The sequence below is a fragment of the Diceros bicornis genome, chromosome 20, assembly GCF_020826845.1.
Source record: "Diceros bicornis minor isolate mBicDic1 chromosome 20, mDicBic1.mat.cur, whole genome shotgun sequence".
Classification (NCBI taxonomy): Eukaryota; Metazoa; Chordata; class Mammalia; order Perissodactyla; family Rhinocerotidae; genus Diceros; species Diceros bicornis.
Window position 1 is genome coordinate 34,566,711 of NC_080759.1, and position 12,042 is coordinate 34,578,752.

Genomic DNA, 12,042 nt, shown 5'->3' on the forward strand with positions numbered 1-12,042 from the left:
ACGAAAAATGGGAAGTGGGAGAGTCTGTGTCTGGCCTCATCATGAGTGAATGAGGAGGTCATCCAGAAATCTAATCTAAGCTCCATAAGGGGAAGGATGGTTCTGTGAAGCAAGCCATTTTCCAGAACACAAAAGTGTGGGAGGAGGCTGGCCCGTGGCATAGCAGTTAAGTTCCTGGCTCCCCTTCAGCGGCCCGGGGTTCACAGGCCTGGATCCAGGGTGCGGACCAATGCACCGCTCATCAAGCCGTGCTGTAGCAGGTGTCCCACATATAATAAAGTAGAGGACGATGGGCACGGATGTTACCCCAGGGCCAATCTTCCTCAGCAAAGAGAGGAGGATTGGCAACGGATGTTAGCTCAGGGCTAATCTTCCTCACACGCACAAAAAAAGGGTGGGAGAATTGTGTGGCTGTTTTACAGAAGCACAGGGCTCAGGTAAAGTTCAAGTTTGTCAATAAATATTGCTGAGTTGCTCTCCAAAAAATTCTGTACTCCTACTAGCAATGTTTGAGAATGCCAGAAATACTGCTGACAGGTAGGATTTCGACTGATGGGGCTGGGGGACAAAGTATTCCATGCAGTGAAAAACACTATGGAAAAAGACATAGAGGCAGGAAAAATGCAGGCTGTGTAGAAAATAGTCTATTGTGCAGTTTGCCTGAAATAAATTGTTCATGGAGGTTTAAGGCAGGTAAGGCTAGAAGCATGTGTAAGAGAGATGCCCTAGGCTTTCAATGCTAAGGTGAGAAATGCACTTAAATTAGCAGCTAAAGAGCCACTGTTAACAATTTATTTTCAATGGTTTGACATAACCAGAGCTAAGTTCTAGGAAAATCAATCTGTTGAATAGTAGGGGGTTTCGAGGAGTTGAAATTTTCTTACTTTTGGAGACAAGAATTGGTTAGCCAATGCTCCATGTGGGGATGCTGAGTCGAGTGTCGAAAAAGAATTTTCAGACACGAGCCACTCGTTCGTTCGTGCATCTGTATTTTGTGTTCAGCATGGGGACAGGACCCATGGGCAGTAAAGAGCTGCAGTGCAAGAGTCTGTGCGGGGCCATTCTATACCATTTTTAGCTATTTTACTATTCTATAGAAATGTCAAAAGAGAAAGTATTAGGTGGTCTGGTTAGTCTCAAAGATTAGGGCATGGGGGCGGATGAATGAGATGTGTCCTTGCATTCCAAGGTAAAGTTTGCCTCAAGGAACACATAGGCAGGAGAGTAAAGTCATTGATTACCTCCTGAAGGTAAATTTCTTCAGTCATAGCCAGAGGCCATTGAGTAATGGGAGAGCGAATGAAGTCTCATGGAAAGAATTGGAAATTGTGAAACAAGTCATAAACAAGGTTTTGACCATGTCGGTGCTGACTATACATCCCCCATTTTTTCTCAAAATGTTTATAGTACCAATGCAAGGTAAAGAGGCACAACTCTTCAACGAAATGCAACATGTTCCGTTTGTATAATGTCTTAAAACTGCCTCCTACCCTCACTTCCCCTTTAAAACCACACAAAAATACACCCACACTCCCTGTCAATCATCTGGACTATTTAGTGTCACAGCAATATTGTGGAGTAGGGAAAAAGACCCTCTCCTACTGGCGGGTTACTTTAGGCAAGTTACTTAATGTCTATGCCTTAGTTTCCTCATTTGTAAAACTGGGTTGTCTATTAATGTGTACCTCAAGGGTTATTGTGAGGATTAAACTAATTACTGCATGTATTAGTTATCTACTGATGCATAACAAACGAACAAATTAGTGGCTTAAAATAACACACATTCATTACTTCACAGTTTTGGTGGGTTGGGAATCTGGGGACAGCTTAGCAGGGGCCTTTGCTTCAGGGTGTCTCATGGCGTTACAGGCAAGGTGTTGACCAGGGCTGGGCCAGCTCAGCTGGAGAAGAATCTGCTTCCAAGATCACTTGGATAGTTGGCAGAATTCAGTTCCTTGAGGTTTGTTGGACTGATGGTCTGTGTTCTTTGCTGGCTACTGTCTGGGGGCTACCCTCAGCTCCCTGTCATGTGGGCCCTTGCAAATAACTGCTTACTTCATCAAAGCATGCCAGCTGAGAAGGCGATAAAGTTGGCTAGCAAGGCAAAGGTCACAATCTCTTGTAAACTATTCACGAAGTAACATCCCATCACCTTTGTGGTATTCTATTGGTTAAAATCAAGTCACTAGGTCAGCAGACACTCAGAGGTAGAGGAATTACAAAGGGCATGAATGCCAGAGGTATCATTTGGAGCCATCTTCGAGTCCACCTGCCGCAATGACTCATGTCCCTCTGTGAATTTAGTTTTTGACTCCAGTTCCTGACAGAGGGCTCCTGAAACCCTTGTAATTTCCTAAGTTATAAGAGACTAGGAGCATCTTTTGTTCTAGTATTTGGTTTTTGACCTCTGTTCCTGACACAGAGCATCTAAATCCCTTAGAGTTTTCAGAGTGATAGCAGTGTTTTTCATTTTAATGAGGTGACTCTTGGTAAGTTCCTTGATGGGGGGTGGTCACCGGAAAGACCAAGCAAGCCATGATCAGACGCTTGGAATTTTCAGTCTCATCCCAATCCCTCATTCTCCAGAGATGAGAGAGGAGCTGGAAATGGAGTTAATGATCGATCATGCCTAGGTGATGAAGCCTTCATAAAAATCCCCAAAGTACAGGGTTCAGAGAGCTTCTGGATTGGTGAACACATCTACATGCCGGGAGGGTGGCACACCCCAACTCCATGAGGACACAAGCTTCTGTGCTTGGGCCCCACCCAGACCTCAATTTATGTATTTCTTTGTCTGGCTGTTCATCTGTGTCCTTTCTCATATCCTTTAATATATAATAAACTGGTAAACATAAGTGTTTCCCTGAGTTCTATGAGCTGTTCTAGCAAATAATTGAATCCAAGGTGGTGGTTGGGGGGGCGGTAACAGGAATCTGATTTGTAGCCAAGTGAGACAGGTTTCCAGGTTTGTGGGTAACCTGGAAACCTATTACTTGCTATTGGCATCTGAAGTGGCGGTGGGGGCAGTCTCCTGGGACTGAGCCCTTAACCTGTGTGGTCTGGGCTAACTCCAGTTAGTGTTCAAGTTGAATTGAATTGTAGGACACCCAGCTGGTGTCACAGAAAATTGCTTGGTATGGGGAAAAAAAGAACCCACACATCTGGTGCCAGAAGCGCTGTGAGTGTGGTAGTGGTGTGAGAGTAAAGAAGAAACACAGGAGAAGTGAATTTTTCCTACTCACCCTTCCACATACAAAATGTATTCACTCCCATGCAAGGTCCCCAGAGTTCTCATCCCATTAAGCGTTAGCTCAAAGTCTAGGATCTCGTCTTTGACGTTTGATCCAGATGTGGATCAGGCTCCTTGAATATACTGTCGCCCTTTCTATCTGCGTGTTCCCCAGTCACAGGTTCAACCAACTGCAGATCGAAAAGCCTATGATGGTTGCGTCTGTACTGAACATGTACAGACTTTTTTTCTTGCCATTAGTCCCTAAACAATACAGTATAACAACTATTTACATAGAATTTACGTTATATAGTTATTATAAGTAATCTAGAGATGATTTAAAGTATATGGGAGGAAGTGCGTAGGCTCTATGCAAATACTATGCCATCTTATACAAGGGACTTGAGCATCTATGGATTTTGGTATGGGCGATGGGTCCTGAAAACAATCCTCCTTGGATACTGTGGGATGACTGTAGCTCTTTAGTTCATTTTGGCTACAGTTCCTCTTGATCTGTTGATCCGCCAAATGAAAGAGATAAGGTACTGCCTTCCCACCAACACACAACACAATGGTGGGACAGAGAAGGGATAACAAGTATAGACATTCTTATCCAAAAAGAGGGAAACAGGAGGGACAGAGTTGACCCTGGTCCATGGCAATTCTAAAATCCAGTTGCTCAGATATTAGAAATTCCTTGATTAGCTTTCAAGGCCTGTAAACACTTCAGTATATATCTGAGAGAAATGAGTTTTTTAAAAAATTATAACCACAGTAACATTTTCACAAAAAGAAAATAATAATTCCTTGATATCTAATATCCAGTCACTGTTTTAAAATATCCTCAATTGTCTCGTAAATATCTTTCTACAGTATATTTGTTTAAATCATGATTCAAAACAAGATTTATATATCACATTTGATTGATATATCTAAGTCTGAAAATCTGCAACAATTTCTTATTTATTTATTTATCATTTGCTTTCCAACATTGTGGATTTTGCTGATTATATTCTTTGGTGTTACACAGCATCTTCCTCTGTCTCCTGCATTTACCATAAACAGATAACGCGCTTGATTAGATTTCGTCTTAATCTTTTTTGCAGGAAAACTTCATGGGCAGTATTGTCTATTGCATCATACCAGGAAGACCATAATGTCTTATTATCTCTTTTTGTGTTATTAAAATTGATCTGTGGGTTCAGGGTATCTCAGCCAGATCCACATAATATAAAATTCCCCCATTAGCTTTTTTGCCTAATGTTTTTAGCAGCTATTGATGATTATAGCTTAAATCCACTATTTCATTGGCAGTTGCAAAATAGTGACATTTTTAAAGAAAGACATGTTTTCACTAGTTATTTGGTTGTCCTGAAATACCGTTCATATGTAAGACAAGATAAATGCTTGATTTTTTTTTTTACTTTTATTTATCAATTTTTAGAATAATGAGTTGGTGCCCTAGCAACCTCCAAAGGTGATTAATGAGGTCTTTTAAAAAGCATTATTATTAACTCATGATTTTTCATATATTCGATGTGTTTCAACAGTCATTATTCTAATTTAATGGTCCCATCTTAATTGTCAGCGGGAGGCCCTTCAAGTTAGTACTTCTATCCTTTTGACTCAGACTCAGGCTGGTGCAAATCCCTCTCAGCAGGGAAAAGGTGAGTGGAGACTGTGTAGACCTGTATCCTAAACAGACTCACATCTTGTGACCTTTAAGGTGACTCCAGCAACTCAAGTCCTGCCGATTGCCCTGCATTCAGCTTTCTCAGGCAATTATGTGAGCTATTTGATATCCTTCCAATGAATTCTTTTGTATTTAAGCCAAGAATTCTGATTGATCTAAGAGGAAGAAGTAGAAATGGGGTGTCTTGACATGAGTACAGCCATGTTTGGCCGCTCCATTGACCTACAGCCACCAACACAAAAAAAAATATAAAAGCTGCTTTCTGTGTGGTGGGAACTGGCCTTTTCCCGGGAACCGGCCTTTCTCTCACGGAGAGAGTTGCAAGTTATAACATTTCAAGGCTCTTGGAGCGTCGTAGCCCAGAATGGACTGGCCATCTGTGCCGGGCTGAGACGATAACCAAAGAGAACAATGCACGTACACAACTACTGGGCTGGGACGTTAGCCAGGGGGCTCAGTGCACGTACACCACTAATAACCATTTGTGCATGGAAACACTAAATGCTTGCTCTGCAAACTCTGTAATTGCTTACTCTAAAAATTACTGATGGTATAAAAACTGCTAGAAACTGAGCCCCGGTGAGAGTTCCACCTATGGAAGGGACACCTTGCCCAGGACGTGTGATCCTTGCCCAGCCGCGTCGATTGACAGGGCTCTCCCGGCAGTGGGGCGTGGATGTTGTGAGTAACTGATTTGATGTGAAATAATTGATTTGATATGAAGTAATTGATTTGATGTGTTCTCTTTTCGGTCAACCTGGTGTTTCTCTTTCTGGTTGATTTGTGTCATTTTCTCTTCAGCCGATGTGGGTGTTTTCCCTTTCCAGTCGGGCTGATGTTTTTTCCCTTCTAATACTTGACCTATCTAGATCTGTTTGCAGACTGTCACCTTTACTATCCTCTATATAATAAAATATACCTTCAGTCCATTTGTTTGGAGTAGAAAGTGTCTTTTACGTCTCTGATCGAATCCCCGAACCTCTCATAACATAATTGGCGCTGTGAGCAGGATTCGATTAAAGAGATGCCTTTCCTATTCAAACGAAAGGTAACTGAAGCCAAGGTGGAAGAAATTCCAAGATGGGAAGACCCTCCCTTTTGCACTCTGGCTGGGGAGTGGGCTCATAGGGTCAGGATTACGTGAATCTTGAGATGTTCGTCTGCAAGATATAAACCATTGGATGTGACCAAAGCTTTGCAGACAGTAGGAAAAAAGAGATAATGTTTCTTTTCTGGCACGGCGAGATTAATGTTTATTGACTGCTTATCATCGGGCTATAGAAGATAGGGATAAAATACAAGGGAGAATGTACTCTTAAAAAAAGAAGTTTCAAATTTACAGTCCCGGCTGATGTCACCCAAAATAGAAACTCTTTCCTTGCCGTGAGCCTGGCATTCTAGTTTTATTTGGCCCCTCTTAAGTGACAGATAGAGAGCCTAAATATGTATCCAATAATAATTTGGCGAGCCAGCCGGGAGGCTCTTTGTCCATGGCTCGGTGGGCCTGGGCCGAATGGGATGTCCTGGGAAACAGTCCAGCAGCTGCCTAAGTGATTTGCCCTAGGGACTGCTCCCAGTGCTTTCCATCTGACCTGGCACTGCTGACCCTGGACACATTTTTCTTATGACAGAGAAACAGGCTCTAAAATTATTTGTTTGTTTGTCTATTTGTTTGTTTGTTTTTGCTTACACCAAAAACTCCCTTCCCCTCCATCTGGAGTCCTGTCTCTTTAAGAGGCAGGGCTATCCCTACTAGAGTGGGAATAATTGTAGGACTTTTACCCAGAATCTGTTCGATGCATCTATCTGTTCTGTTTGGGATCCCATTTGACTGTCTGTTCTGTGTGTTTGTAATTTTTAAGGGGGGAAGTTCCATCTGTCCCCAAGGAGAGCCTCTGGGCCACCTCTTGGCTAAATGGGCTATATTCAGCTAGGAGCCCATGTCCAAGAAAAAGATAGTTTTTTTCTTGTAACACCACATGGCCACAATATTCCATAGACTCCAGAGAGAAAAAGTGACCAAAATGGGGCAATTTCAATTTACCAAAACTGATATATTTGCTTATAAAATTAAAAAAAGCCAGCTAAAAAGTTAAACAACTAGTGGAAAGCCTATTTTAACCTTTTGAGGTTTTTAAACAAAATCAAAAATACTGTACTACCTCTTTAAGAGAAAATAATTAAGTAATTAAACATGCCAGCAGCCGAAGCTGAATCTGCTGCTCCCCTCCCCTTTCTTGCTGAGCTTCCCGGCTTCAACTCCCCCGGAATTCCTGATCTGAAATTAAGCAAGTGAAAATAAATAAACTTTTAAAATAATTTAAAATTGGGATGGCTATTCTAGAAAATCTGTTTCAGATGAGTTCACCTTAAGGGTCACCCTTAAAAGAGAGGATTCAAAACCTCTCACGATGAAATGCAATCTTTAATTAATACACAGAGACTTCTAAAAGACAAAGTTATTTCAAAAACAGCTTCCAAAATCTTTTTGGTAACTTGAAGCTTTAGAGTTTTGCTAAATTAAGTTGATAAAAATTTATTGAGTCTCTGGGTCATTTCCACATAAGATAAAACATTAAAAATTGGTTACTAAACATAGATTCGTCTGCCTTTGGTTTCTTATCTTAGAGAAACCAAAAGATGCTTGCGTTTATTGATAAACATGTTCCGTGCATGTTGAGGAATTTTCTGTGAGAAAGTACACATTTCTAGAAAGTCTGTATACAAAAAACAAAATATATGTTGTCCATAAAAAAGATATAGAAAATAGAGATATTTTTGTTTGTTTTATTAAAAAAGATAAATTTGTCCTAAAGTACTAAAAAAAAGAAAAAGACATGGGACAAATTCTAAATGTAAAAAATAAATGACAAAAGGTTTGTAAAAGTAAAGCCCTAAAGAGTTTTGCACATGATCAAGTTGGCTAAAGTAAGCTGATAAAAAATTAAAATTTGGCTTTCTCTCTTATAAAGGTAATTTTCTTAAACTTTTGGTCTGCTCTTTACATAGAGATTAAAAGGTGTTCTTTTGAGTAAGTCTATGTAAAAGACAAAACACCTATGTTTTGTTAAAATAATTTCCTATGTTCAAAAAGACTGAAGTCTCTCTATTAAGGTTTTTCTTTTTGTTTTTTGACTGTTTTAACTCTCTGTTTGCCTTTCACTATTTTTGTTATCCACTTGATTAAATAAATAACTAGACATTATTTCCTATTTGACCAAGTGTTTTAAAATCTTTTGATATTTTTGATAAACTTCTGCCGAAATTAAAGTTTTTTTAACTTAAAAAAAAAAATTACAAAAAAGACATATGATTATGATGCCAAAATACAATTGTTACTATATTTCATGTTGATGCTCACAGTTCTATAATTTCTACAGAACAAAAGCATAACTCTTATGCTGATCAGCTGATGCGAAGTCATGCAACACACAGCCCAGGCTTAGCACAATGAATCCACAAAAAGAGTGGACACTTGGGAGAATAAACTTCATACAGGTGGGCAAAACAAAGGAAAATCCTTGTCACCCATGATGATATTGCCACTTCAATAAAACAATGTCAGTTATGCCAACAGTTAAATAAACGGGGAGTTCCACACCCCTGCCAAGGTCATATCCAAAAGGGATTATTTCCCGCCCATACATGGCAAATAGATTTTATTGGACCATTGCCAAATTCTTGTAGATATACTTATGCCTGCACTGCTGTTGATACATACTCTGGTTATTTATTGGCTATACCAGCTAAAGCGGCCACCCAACAGAGTGCCATAAAATTATTAGATATAATCAAGTTATATTATAGAACACCAAGACAAATTCAGAGTGACAACGGTTCCCACTTTACAGGTAAGTTGATTCAAACCTATACCAAAAAAAATTATATAAAATAGATTTATCATATACCTTATTACCCCCAAGCTGCAGGCCTCATAGAACAAATAAATGGATTGCTTAAACAACAATTGAAGAAACTCGGTCATGGCTCATTAAAGGGGTGACACAACCATCTAAATAATGCTCTAAATATGTTAAATAACAGGCCACTAGGCCCTAATGAGACTCCTCTGTCAAGGTTGTTACCAACAAAGATTACAGAAGTGGCAGCCGCCACCCATGAGCTTATGACCTTAACCTGTTGGCCCCTGACTCAGTCTACTAAACCGCCTTTTCGTGCCACGGCCGAAGCGGCTAAATTAGATTTATCTACTGTTCATTCTATTCAATTGCCCCCTAAGAAGCAGTCTATAGTCCCTACTGGGATAGTGGTACAATTTCCCAAAAATACCTTTGGTTTGTTAAAAGGACACTCTGGACTGGCAGCAAAAGGTATTAATGTACTGGGAGGAGTCATTGATCCAGATTACCAAAGAAAAATAAAATTTATATTATATAATGGTAGTGACACAGTACTAACTGTAGAGTCTGGGGAACAAATGGGACAATTATTGGTGCTTCCCCTCTTGACTCCAAATGTGTCACAAGGACAACCTCCAAGTAAATTAACTAAAAAAAGAATGCAAGGATTTGGGTCTACAGATAGATGGAAACCTAGAGCAAAGGTGTGGGTGACACATCCACCCAATGCGGCTCCCCGTGCCGCAAAAGTAGTGGCCCAAGGGCCCACTACAACACTCATAGTTATGTATCCAGGAAATAAACAGTTATATCATGTTCCTAAAAATTCTGTTTCTTTGCATAAATAGATACTCCTGCTATATTCGCTATGCTGTGCTACACCTCCATGTCTGCTACAGACCTACACACAGAGGCATTAGTTGCCTCTGTAGGACAACCTTTGACCCTGCACTGTGAGACCAACTGCTCTACACCAGTGGGACCTATAACCTGGACTATAAATGGCCAAAAAATTTGGTCTCAAAAACAGCACACAACTTCACAATATCAGATAATTTCTCTATTACCCTGCCTTCTGCTACCCTCTGTAATGGGGGCTGATCTGGACTTCTACCAGCTAGTTTGTTAGGCCTAAGTCTTACCTTATCTAATGTTATCTTTGATGCTGTACATGATTTACAAGATCAAGTTAATAACATTTCATATTCTAAGGGGTTATTTGATTGGCTACCTTGGGGTTTGGGTCCTTTATTGCGAGATAGTTTTATAATTATTGTAGTCATTAGATTTTAGATTCTTAGATGTGCCTTATGTACTTGTGTACAAAGTTCATTGTCTGTGCATATGGTGTCTTATGGTTAATGGAGACGGCCACGGCCAAATATGTCTTGACATGAGTACAACCATGTTTGGCCGCTCCATTGACCTACAGCCACCAACACACAAAAAAATATAAAAGCTGCTTTCTGTGTGGTGGAAACTGGCCTTTTCCCGAAAACTGGCCTTTCTCTCACGGAGAGAGTTGCAAGTTATAACATTTCAAGGCTCTTGGAGCGTCGTAGCCCAGAATGGACTGGCCATCTGTGCTGGGCTGAGACGATAACCAAAGAGAACAATGCACGTACACAACTACTGGGCTGGGACGTTAGCCAGGGGGCTCAATGCACGTACACCACTAATAACCATTTGTGCATGGAAACACTAAATGCTTGCTCTGCAAACTCTATAATTGCTTACTCTAAAAATTACTGATGGTATAAAAACTGCTAGAAACTGAGCCCCGGTGAAAGTTCCACCTATGGAAGGGACACCTTGCCCAGGACGTATGATCCTTACCCAGCCACGTCGATTGACAGGGCTCTCCCGGCAGTGGGGCGTAAATGTTGTGAGTAACTGATTTGATGTGAAATAATTGATTTGATATAAAGTAATTGATTTGATGTGTTCTCTTTTCGGTCAACCTGGTGTTTCTCTTTCTGATTGATTTGTGTCATTTTCTCTTCAGCCGATGTGGGTGTTTTCCCTTTCCAGTCGGGCTGATGTTTTTTCCCTTCTAATATTTGACCTATCTAGATCTGTTTGCAGACTGTCACCTTTACTATCCTCTATATAATAAAATATACCTTCAGTCCATTTGTTTAGAGTAAAAAGTGTCTTTTACATCTCCGATCGAATCCGCGAACCTCTCATAACATGGGGAGACCAGTTAATGTAAGATGGAGTGCAAAATCAACTTCAGGAAAGTGAGTGCCATGTAACATCATTTACGCACATTAAAACCGCAAATAATACTATATTTTGTTTAGTCAAACAATATCAAAATCATGGGAGTGCTTGTGTCTAGAACGGTGGGGTGTGAGGGAGCAAAGAAATGTAACTGTGAGTGGGAATTAAAGGAGACTTTAGCTATGGAAGGAGTTAAAATCAGCTAGCCTATGATCTATTTACTCCCTTTAGTACAGAGATGTCCTGGGGGGCTAAAGAAAAAGGCGGGTGACTCTCCTTATCAATTGGACCTTGTGTACATAGATGAATGGTATTTGCTAGGAGGAAGAGAATTTATCTATTGAATGCACTTGGGATATCCCTGGCCATGGAATTACTTATGCTAAATAAACCTAGAATCTAGGAAGCATGGTTCCATAGCTAAGTAACTCTTGGGATATAAAGTGAAGTCTTTTAGGTGACTTGAGAACCTCATTAGAGACTTCATCTATAATTGTGGGTCAGAGGGTGTATTAGTTTGCTAGGGCTGCCATAACAAAATACCACAGACTGGGTGGTTTAAACAACAGAAATTTATTTTCTCACGGTTCTGAAGTCTAAAAGTCCAAGATCAAGGTGCCAGCAGGTTTGGTTTCTTCTGAGGCCTCTCTCCTTGGCTTACAGATGGCCACCTTCTACTGTGTCCTCACATGGTGGTCCTTCGGTCTGTGTTTTCCTTGTCCTAATCTTCTTTTCTTACCAGGATACCAGTCTTATGGGATTAGGACTCACCCATATGACCTCATTTTACCTTAATTACCTCTTTACAGGCCCTATCTCCAAACACAGTCATGTTCTGGGGGACTGAGGGTTAGGACGTCAATATATGAATTTTAAAGGGACACAGTTCAGCCTGTAACAGAGGGTATGTGTCCAACGCAGGAAGGAAGGACCTGCAAAGTCATGTGAGATTTCCCAGACCCCTGCTTTGTCTGAGCCTTTCCATGACCTGTATCTCTGAATTTATTAGTAAGGCCTGACTCTGGGTAAGATCT